A 10,731-nucleotide genomic window follows, 5' to 3' on the forward strand; every position below is an offset into this window, starting at 1 on the left:
AATTATCAAGAAAATAATACTGGAGAGGAAGTGGAGGAAAAGGTACATTTATACACATTTTGGTGAGAGTACAAATTAGTATAACCACTCTAGAAAGCAGTATGGAGATTCCTCAAAAAACTAGAAATAAAACCACCATATGACCCAGTCTTCACACTCCTCAATATTTATCCCAAATTTCTAAACTCAGCATACTATAGCAGTACAGCCACTTCAATAGTTATTACAGCACAATTCACAATAGACAAATTTTGAAATCAATTCAGATACTCATCAACAGATGAATGGATCAAGAAAAAGTGGTACTTAAAATAATGAAATGATGGCATTTTCCAGGAAATAGATAGAAAAGGGGCGGGAGGGGGATGCTCTAAGTGAAATAAACCAGGCTCAGGAAATCAAGGTTCAAATATTTTCTCTTATATGTGGAAGCTAGAGCAAAATAAAGGAAAGAAGGTGGTCTGGGAAAGAACTGGATATATCATAAAGACATAGGAAAGATCAGTGGAATAAAAGAAGAACAAGATTGAAGGAGGAAGAAAGGAAACGGGAAAGAAAAATGGAATGACTTTAACAAAATCATGGTACAATTTATATATACAGGTATCAAAGATAATTTTACCTTTATGTATATATAGAATAAACAAAGTTTAGTAAAATAGAGGAGGGAGACTAGGAGGAAGGGGAAGGAAGAAAAGAGAGAGACAGGGATTGAAATCAAATTTCTTGCATGTATGATATTGTCAAAATGAATCTAAATAATGTGTATATTATAATGCTTTAATAAAAATTCAAAATCATTTTAGGACTGACATTACATTACAAGTGGAAAGTTCCACATTTGGCTTTATATGGCAAGTTGGAGTCAAATCCAGGTGCATTAAAAATATTATATAAAATTTCATGCAACTGTGTTTATAAGGTATATATGAAACATAAAAGAATTTTGTACTCAGACTTGAGTCCCATTTCCAAGATACTTCATAATACACATGAAAATATTGCAAAATCTGAAATCCAAAATGCTTCTTGTCCCAAGTACTAAAAAGAGACACTCAACCTGGATTACTATGAAATGCTTTCAATATTAAAATCTCCTCCCCACCTCAAACACTTGAGTGTATTCTTTTGATGTAATTATCTCATTAAAAATATAATAAGAAATGTTTAAAATACAATTTCATACAATTGTATCCTTAGAGAACTATTTGTTTAGAATGGATTGGCACTTGGTCATCATTATTTGGAATCATTGAATGCTATGTTATCTGTTTATTTATATATTTTATAATGTTTTATTAGTGCTTTATCGATATACATAATAGTGGAGTTCATTTTGACATAGTTTATAAATTACTGTGATGTAATTTGCTCTATTTCAATTCTTAGTACTTCCTACTTTCATTCCCTTTGTCCTTCCCCTGCTTCCTTTACTCTATCCATCTCCCTTCTGCTTATTCATATCTTTATTTTTAACTGATATAGTATAATTACGCATTACATAAAATCCATTGTGATATATACATACATGCACACAGAATAATTTGATTAATTTTATTCTGTAATTCCTGTTTCCCATTCTTCCTCCCTCAAACTCAATCCCCTATCTCTACTTCACTGTTCTTCCTTTGGTTTTGATGAGAGTGAGATGAAGTATCAGAGAAATTTTGATTTGCCTTTCCCTGATTACTAGGAAGGTTGAGATTTTATTCTTATATTTATTAGCCATTTTTATTTCTTTCTTTGACAAATGTCTGTTTAGTTCATTTGCCCATTTATTGATTTTTTTGGTGGTGTTTTGAGTTATGTATGAATTTTACGTATCAATCCCCTGTCAGAAGAGTAGTTGGCATAGATTTTACCCTATTCTTTAGGCTCCCCCTTTACATTCTGTACTGTTTTCTTTGCTGTGCAGAACTTTTCAATGTTGTGAAGAGCCATCCACTTACTGAATTTTTTGAGTTTTAGGAGATATATTAAGGATTTAAAATACTAATGAAATTGTTCTTGGAACTAAAAGAAAGAGTTCTGGAGTTCATATGGAAGGATAAAAGACCTAGGATAGCCAAAGCCATTCTGAGAAATAAGAACAATACTCAAGGTATCACAGTGTTTTAATTCAGATTATGCTAAAGAGCTATACTATCTAAAACAGCATGGTATTGGCTTTAAAATAAAATATAAAGACTAATGGAATAAACAGGAAAACACATAGAAATCTACATAAATACAGTCATCTGATCTATGACAGAGACATCAAAAACATACGTTTGAGGAGATAGCCTTTCAAACAAATGTTCCTTGAAAACAGGATATCCATGTATAGAAGAGTGAAACTAGACACCGTTCACCCAGAAAAAAAAAATCAATTCAAATTAGATCAAAGATATCGGAATTATACCAGAAACACTGCAAGTGTTAGAAGAAAGCACAGAGTCAACACTCCAATATATTATAAATTCAGATAGGAAAACTGATTTAAACTTTAGCTTAAGAATTTAATTGAAGCTTTTGAAACTCAGGTCAGAAAATTCAAAATAATTTAGTAAAATTCACAAAAAATAAATTATAATTCATTAAGAACCTTTCGGAAAGTAAAAATTGTACCCATTAATAAAGGAAGGACTTTAGTCAATTCTCTGTTCTTCATTTAATTGTTGTTGTTGTTTATTTTTTAGATTAAACAGACAGAAAGTAAGATCTAAGGACACATATTTTTGTAAAATAAAGAAACAAATTGTAGACCCCATAGTTGGAACAGTATTCTGTAGACAAAGGTTTTTAGTGTTGAAATTGCCACCCATAATTTTTATTTCAAACCTAGAACTCTGTGTTTTACTAGATTTTCATTCTATCAAACATGATATAAAGTTGTAGAATTTCCCATTCTCTCCTAATTTTCTTAATAATAATAATAATAAACTGGTATCTTTTAATACCAAAATGTAAGATATCAAGAACCTCTAGGGAGGTTTGAGAAATTTTTATCATCACAGATATATTTTGGCATATTTCAAATACTTTATTATACAAAGATAAAATGGTATATTTAAACACCTAATAAAAAAGACAAACATGAAAATGAAAAATGTTCAGATTCTTTTTTGTGTGTGTGTTTCATTTGGTTTTGGGATATTGATTCTGTTTTTGGGGTGGCGTGGAGTGGAGAATTACCAAACTATAAGATAAATACTTCAAGTAAAAAAAGAACATAGCAGCAATAATTGAAAAATTTTATTAGAAAATTTTTACTTCATAAGATATAAAAACAAAAATGAATATAACACTTAGAAAATCTTTAGACTATATTTATAATTATTTAGTAATCTAGTGAAACCTGAAATACCTAGTTTGTTCTTTCAATTTAAACCTATTAGAGATGACCTGATGTCAACTCAACTTGGTATCTGCTAATGCTACTGCCATCATTACAAGCGGTGGCTTACAATTTTAGTGAGAAAAACTGCATCTAGAATTTATGAATTACAAAGAAAGCATATTTATTGATCTGCAGAACAAACCTGCAGCAAAAATAGTAATGGTTAAGAAAATAGTAGTTTTGAACCCAAGGGATTCAGTTCAGATGAATAAATTAATTTTCTTGTCTTTATTCCTAGAATTGCTAAAACAAAATTTGTATAATTTTACCTTTTAATATTTGGAAATTTAGATATAATATAAGTGAAGGCAATGATTATACTCTAGGAAATGCTTATCCTATAAAATATGTCTCCTGCTAAGAATATAAGAAAAATGATTGAGGTACAAACAAGAAGTAGAAATTTGATCTTTAGTCCTACTCAAAATACATACTGTCAGAAAACCATGTTTATATATATATATATATATATATATATATATATATATATATATATATCATATTATCTTTCTTAAATATGTATATGCTTATATAAATAAATGTGTATGCTCATATATACTTGTCCTTAAAATAAAATGGTGATGAGCTGAATATTTCAATAACAACTGATTTACTTCCTAACATTTATATTCTGTCTTAAAAAGAAGAGTAATGAGTCCAAAAAGTGTACTTCTCTATTGCCATACAAAAACAAGTGACAAGTTAGTATTCTATAATAACATATTCTTTAAAAGCTAAGTCATTTAATGCATTTGTGAAATATTTGAAGGATGTATATTTACTTCTATCTTTAGTTATTTTTTGGAGTGTTATATCAATCAAGCAAATTACTAAATCTGTGAAGATAATGCTGAACTTGTTATAGAGCTGTGCCTTAAATATAAGTATATACATTTTACATGAACTTCTGATATCTTTTTTATTATTATTTATGACCATGTATATTTCATGATGAAACACTGTAGTCATGCTTTTTGGATAAAACAAATTTGACACTGATAGTGGCCTAAGGGGGAAAACAGAATTAAAACAAGACAACAAATTTAATCAACAAGGGAGCATCTTTTCATTTCATAATAATCACAGAAGCAATTTTTGATGTAAATGGCTCGTTAATTGCATAGTGTAGAAACTTGGCTAATAAAATCTGCCAGAATAAAATATGAAACCAATGCTCTGTTAGAATACAGAAAGGAATACTAGATTTCAAAAACAAGTCATACTAAGGTGGGTTTTAAAATGCAGTGTGCCTTATTTTTCTGCTTACTCTCCACCATCTAATGGTTTTCTAGTTTCTCTATTGCTTCTAAACAAACATGCCCAAAGCTTAGTGCTTTAAACTGCTTTGGAATGGTGGAGTTAGGACTTCACAACATATGCTTCTCCATAGAAACATGAGAACACTGCCAAAATTTGTCAAAATCAAATTTTTTTGAAATCTGGAAATTAGCCAAAGGCTAACTGACAGAATGGCTTTTCAAAAACAACAACAACAAAAAATTAGCTGAATCACAATACTCAGTCATTCTGCCATATTCTCATCTCCCTACCCTCAGCTTACTGTAGCCTTGAATCTGGAAGTCACAGTGATGAATTAGGTCTATTCTTAAATTTTACAGAAATGAAATCATATTGCATTTTACTCAGTTCTATTCTAAATATTTTTTTTGGTTATTAAGTCAGTTTGTTCACTATAGCTGGAGGTTATTCTCATTATTCTTTATCATGTGAATTTTTAATATAATGGATTTTATGTATGATTTCATTTATTTATTTACCATTTCAACAAGGGGACATTTGAATTTATTTTTTTCAGTTTCCTACTACTAGGAATTGACCTGCAATAGACACTCTTGCATATTCTTTGTGTGTTTATCTGGGTTTGAAACCATTCACGCACAGAACATACATGTTCAGCTTTCATATATTATGCTGAATATTTCCACTGACATTTATTCAGAGTCTGCATGGTATAAAATATATGCCATACTTTAGGTATTTAAAGATATACAACTATGGCCTGTAAGGGTAATAAAATATATAGAAAGAGTAATATGATACAATGTGAATTCAAAATATTGAAACATATAAATAACAGCAAATAATATTCATGTCATAATAATCAGTTATTTCTGAAAAATTTGTCATTGTTAATAATACATACTCTTGAAAAGTTTTTTCCCAACTATGTTCATCATTATTATTATTATTATTAGTTATTATTATTATTATTATCATTATTATAAAAAACACTGGTTTTTATTTGATGTTTACTATCATTTTCCATGTTTTATCTTTAAAAATGATAAAAGTTATTTAGTGTTATTTACATTTTGTGGAAGAAAGTAGAGTACGTGAAATTCTGTGTTTTATTATATTCTCCTTCTTCTCATTTTACTTGTACATTAGACACCTGCACTCTATCTCATATACTTTTTAATTAACAAGGACTCTGTATTTTCTGTACTTCATTCTTCCAGTTTCAATAGTTTTATCTGGTCTTTCCTCAGATTCCTCTTTATTTTCTGTTTGGGCTGCTCTGTGATCCATTTTATTAAATTTTGGTTATGCATTTTCAGCACCTTCATTTTTCCTAAAGTTTTTGCTACTCTGTCAGAATATTATTTGTCAATTCTCCATATTATAAAATGAAAAATTATCTAATTATTATTAGGCTTAAAACACTATTATTGAAGTTATTTCCCAATTCCAGAATCACAACTTCCAATTAATCTTATGATTATTGTTTTTTCTTTTCTACTTTATCTTAGACACATTATTATAAATATTTTCAAAACATACAAGAAAAGCAACTTAATAGATATGAAAGATTAATAGATATGAAAGATGACTAGAAGTATTTTTTCAAATTTCAGTTATGTTATATGTTTAACAGCATTTGGTTTTGCTAATATTTTAAATGCTAGACATTCTTTTTATTATTGTTTATAAATGACAGTGGAATGCATTACAATTCTTATTACATATATAGAGCATAATTTTTCATATCTCTGGTTGTATACATATTATATTCACACCAATACGTGTCTTCATACCTGTACTTTGGATAATAATGATCATCACATTTCACCATCATTAATTACCCTATGTCCTCTCCCTTCCCCTCCAATCCCTCTGCCCTTTCTGGAGTTCTCTATTCCTCCCATGTTCCCTCTCCCTAGCCCAGTATGAATCAGCCTCCTTATATCAAAGAAAACATTTGGCATTTAGTTTTTCTTGCAGGTGTTTAGTGACATCTTCTTATGATTTACTTTTCATTTTCCTAATGGCAAGTGATTTTGAAAAGCTCACATACTTATTGGAAGTTTGGGTCTTCATTACGCATTTCTGCTCAAGTTTTTACTTATTTTTATGGCATTGCGTTCTTTTTCCTTTTTGTCTTTTTCCCATGAGTCATGAATATTCTTTCTACAATCTGAAAACCAAGATTGTAAGATATATGATCCAGAAATAATTTCCTCAGCTTGTTGCTTGTTTGTTCACCCACTTAGTGGAGAATTTTGACAACAAACCTTTTTAATTCTGTTTAGGCTATTTGTCAAATTTTTTTATTTATATGATTCTTTCTCCCTCCTAAGATGTATTTACCCACTTTGAGACAAAGAATTTGTCCTATGTTTGTCAACAAAGGTTTTACAGACTTAGATTGTATTTTGAGGTAAATATCTCAAATTATTTTTACATGGTGCATGGTAGAGGTTTATTTTTATATTTTTAACAATATTAATATCCTGTAATTTCTGTTTCACTTGTTGAAAGTACTTTACCTTCTAAATTAGCTGATTTGCTATCTTTGCCAAAAATTAAATGACCATAGTAACAGTTATTTGCTTCTGTAATCTCTTCTCTGTTGCACTGATCAATTTGTCAATTCTTATCATAGAACTACATTGTCTTAATTACTACAGCATTATTGTTAGTCTGGATGTCAAGTATTGTACTCTTTCAACTTTGTTCTAAGATTACTTTGATTATTTTAGTTTATTTGTATTTGCATATAAATATTATATTCAGCATGTCACTTATAATTTTTCCAATGTGATTATAAATAGACAAATACAAAATATTGTAGAGGTTTAACATTTTAGTGATATTATTTTCCAATTCATTAACATGCTGTATCTGATCTTAAGTGATTTAGGTCTTTTTTGTACACTTGGGGTTTTTTTTTTTTGGTACCACGTTTTGCTTTACAGCTTTCCAACAAGGAAGTTATTGAATTCCAGATTGTGCCATAACTGAGTATACTGTCTCATTCTTTAATATGCTAGCCAATCTTTGTCAAGAATCCTGTAATTTCAAATTCCTAAGAAGCCAGTAAACCATTAACAACCATGTAAATGTGTGTCTCAGCACTGCCCTTCCAGGCAAGGAGGAACTCCTTGACCTCTACCCACCAGAAGAATTTACTGGCCCCTCAGTTCCAACTCTTAGAAGGAGTTTTAAAATATATTTTTCATAAACTAATCTAAGTTAAACTTAAAATTTTCAAAAATATATTTTTAAAGAAATATATAAATATTATATATATGAGATATAAATATATGAAAAAATTATATATGTATGTGTGTGTTGTGTGTACGTGTGTGTGTATATATATCCCACATCCCCAGCCCTATTTTGTATTTTTTTTAGAGACAGGATCTTACTGAGTTGCTTAGTACCTTCCTTTTGCTGAGGCTGGCTTTGAACTTGCGATCCTCCTGCATCAGCCTCCTAAGCCTCTGGGATTACAGGCATGCACCCACACACCCAGCTAGAGAAATATATTTTAAGAATATAATTGTTTATGATTTGTCATATTCCTGGTTTACAAACATTGAAAAATAATGTAAAACACTGTCAGATATTGATGCTTGAAGTGAAAATTGATACTTTTCTTTAAAGGGAAAATTGACACTCCTATTATTTTAATATACATGTGAATATAACTACTTATGTAAATGTGATAAGTACATAAAGATATTCATTGCATGTTTGCTGGTAATCACAAATAATTCAGAAAAAAGTTAAACTATTAGAAAGAAATCATTAAAATTAATTATATACATTAGAGTTGTATATGTATAGCCTGCCCATTTTTGCAAATAAGATGTCATGGGAGAAGAGCCGATTTCACTCATTGACAAGTTGTCTATGACTGTTTTCATTCTCAACATCTTTGAACAGATATGACAGATAACATTTGATCCAGAAGGCCCAAGATAGATATTTTATTGTTGTTCCTTGTGACATATATACTAATCAGATATTGTGTGATTCTTTACATATCATTAGTATAGATTTCTATAATAAAATACTATGTAGTATCTAAAGGGAATAAAAGAGCTCGGAAAATCCTGAGGTGGAACAAACTTCATAACATAGATCAAGAAGAGGCGAAAATAGCTTGCATATATAAAAATATGTATGCAGGGCTGGGGATGTGGCTCAAGTGGTAGCGTGCTCACCTGGCATGCACGGGGTGCTGGGTTCGATCCTCAACACCACATAAAAATAAAAAAAAATAAAGATGTTGTGTCCACCAAAAACTGAAAAATAAATATCAAAAAATTCTCTCTCTTTCTCTTTTTTTAAAAAAATAAAAAATAAAAATATATATATGCACACACACACGTATAACAGACTCACATATTTATATATAAATAAATGTATACATCGCTTTAATTTTATGCAATGCATCTCCAACATATACACATATGCATATATGTGTGTGTATACATATATGTATACAAATTTAAATACAGTATAAAACTCTCAAAAAGTACTTTTTTTCACTACAAAAGTAAACCAGGAAATAATTTAAGTATAACTCTTGGTATCAGAATGTATCTTTTTCCATTTTTTTAAATCTAATTCTAGTAAGGCTAAAGATAGAAATTTTAAATCTGTGCATCAGTTCTAAAAATCAGTAATATTATCATAATCCATATATATGAAGAATTATTTTAATCTGAACATCACAATGCATGCTGCTGTTTAAGGAGAATTTTTGCAAAGTATTCTCAAGTTGATTATGAGATTGTTATGAAAGCATAGCTTCTGCTTGCAGGGGAGAAGGAGTAATAGTTTCATGTGTACTATGTGGCTACTTTGTCCATTATTTACGTTATGCTTCACAAGCACATCTAAAGGTACATCCCTTACAATTCAAGAATAAATTCTAAGTTGCTTATACAACTCTCCACATTTTACCTAAAAGATGGACCTTCTGTGTATTTGTGAATAAATGAAAGTTGCTGCTTAAAATAAACTAATATTGTTTTTATTCATATGTTTAATTAAGTACCTATAGTTATCTACCCAATTAATTTTCTGAGGCCAGTTTTAAACAAAGAAGGAGAAAAATGATTAAATATGTGAATGCACATGTCACTGTGTATGGTATGTCTCCATGTAAGTTCATTCAATATATTTCATATTTTTAGAAACTAGATTATTAATGGGTTAAATTATAAAATTATAAGTACATTTTCTAGTGACAAAAAAGAACCATATACTTACACCTCATCTGTTCCATTCGTAATCAGAAAAAAAAAATTACAATATTTATACCACATGGCATTAGTGACTCATGATCTTTGTGTTTTAAATTATTTTTATGCAACCTATACATTCTATAATGATTGTTATAATTTTCTTCCACATTGTAAATAAATTGTAGAATTTTTTAGCCAGGCAGGGTGGCCCATGCATGTAATCCCAGCTGCTCACAAGGCTGAGGCAAGAGAATAATAAGTTCAAAGCCACCCTCAGCAAAAGCAAGGCACTAAGCAACTCAGTGAGATCCTGTCTCTAAATAAAATATAAAATAGGCTGCACCATGTATTTGCAGTCCCACCAGCTGTGGATGAGAGTACCTTTTCCCCCACAGCCTCACCAACACTTATTTTATTTGTACACATAATAGCTGCCATTTTGACTGGAGTGAGATGAAATCTTAGAGTGGTTTTGATTTGCATTTCTCTAGATATTTCTTGGAAAATTGGGAATGGAACTAGCTTTTGACCCAGCTATTCCTCTCCTCAGTCTATACCCAAAGGTCTTAAAAACAGCATGCTACAGGGACACAGCCTCTTCAATGTTTATAGCAGCACAATTCACAGTAGATAAACTGTGGACACAAACTACATGCCCTTTGGTGGATGAATAGATAAAAAAAAAAAAAGTAGCATATATACACAATCAAATTTTACTCAGCAATGAAAGAGAATAAAATCATGGAATTTGCAGGTAAATGGATAGAGTTGGAAAAGATAATGCTAAGTGAAGTTAGCCAATCCCCCCCAAAACAAATCCCAAATGTTTTCTTTGATATAAGGAGGCTGAAA

This window comes from Callospermophilus lateralis, chromosome 12 (assembly GCF_048772815.1).
Source record: "Callospermophilus lateralis isolate mCalLat2 chromosome 12, mCalLat2.hap1, whole genome shotgun sequence".
NCBI lineage: Eukaryota > Metazoa > Chordata > Mammalia > Rodentia > Sciuridae > Callospermophilus > Callospermophilus lateralis.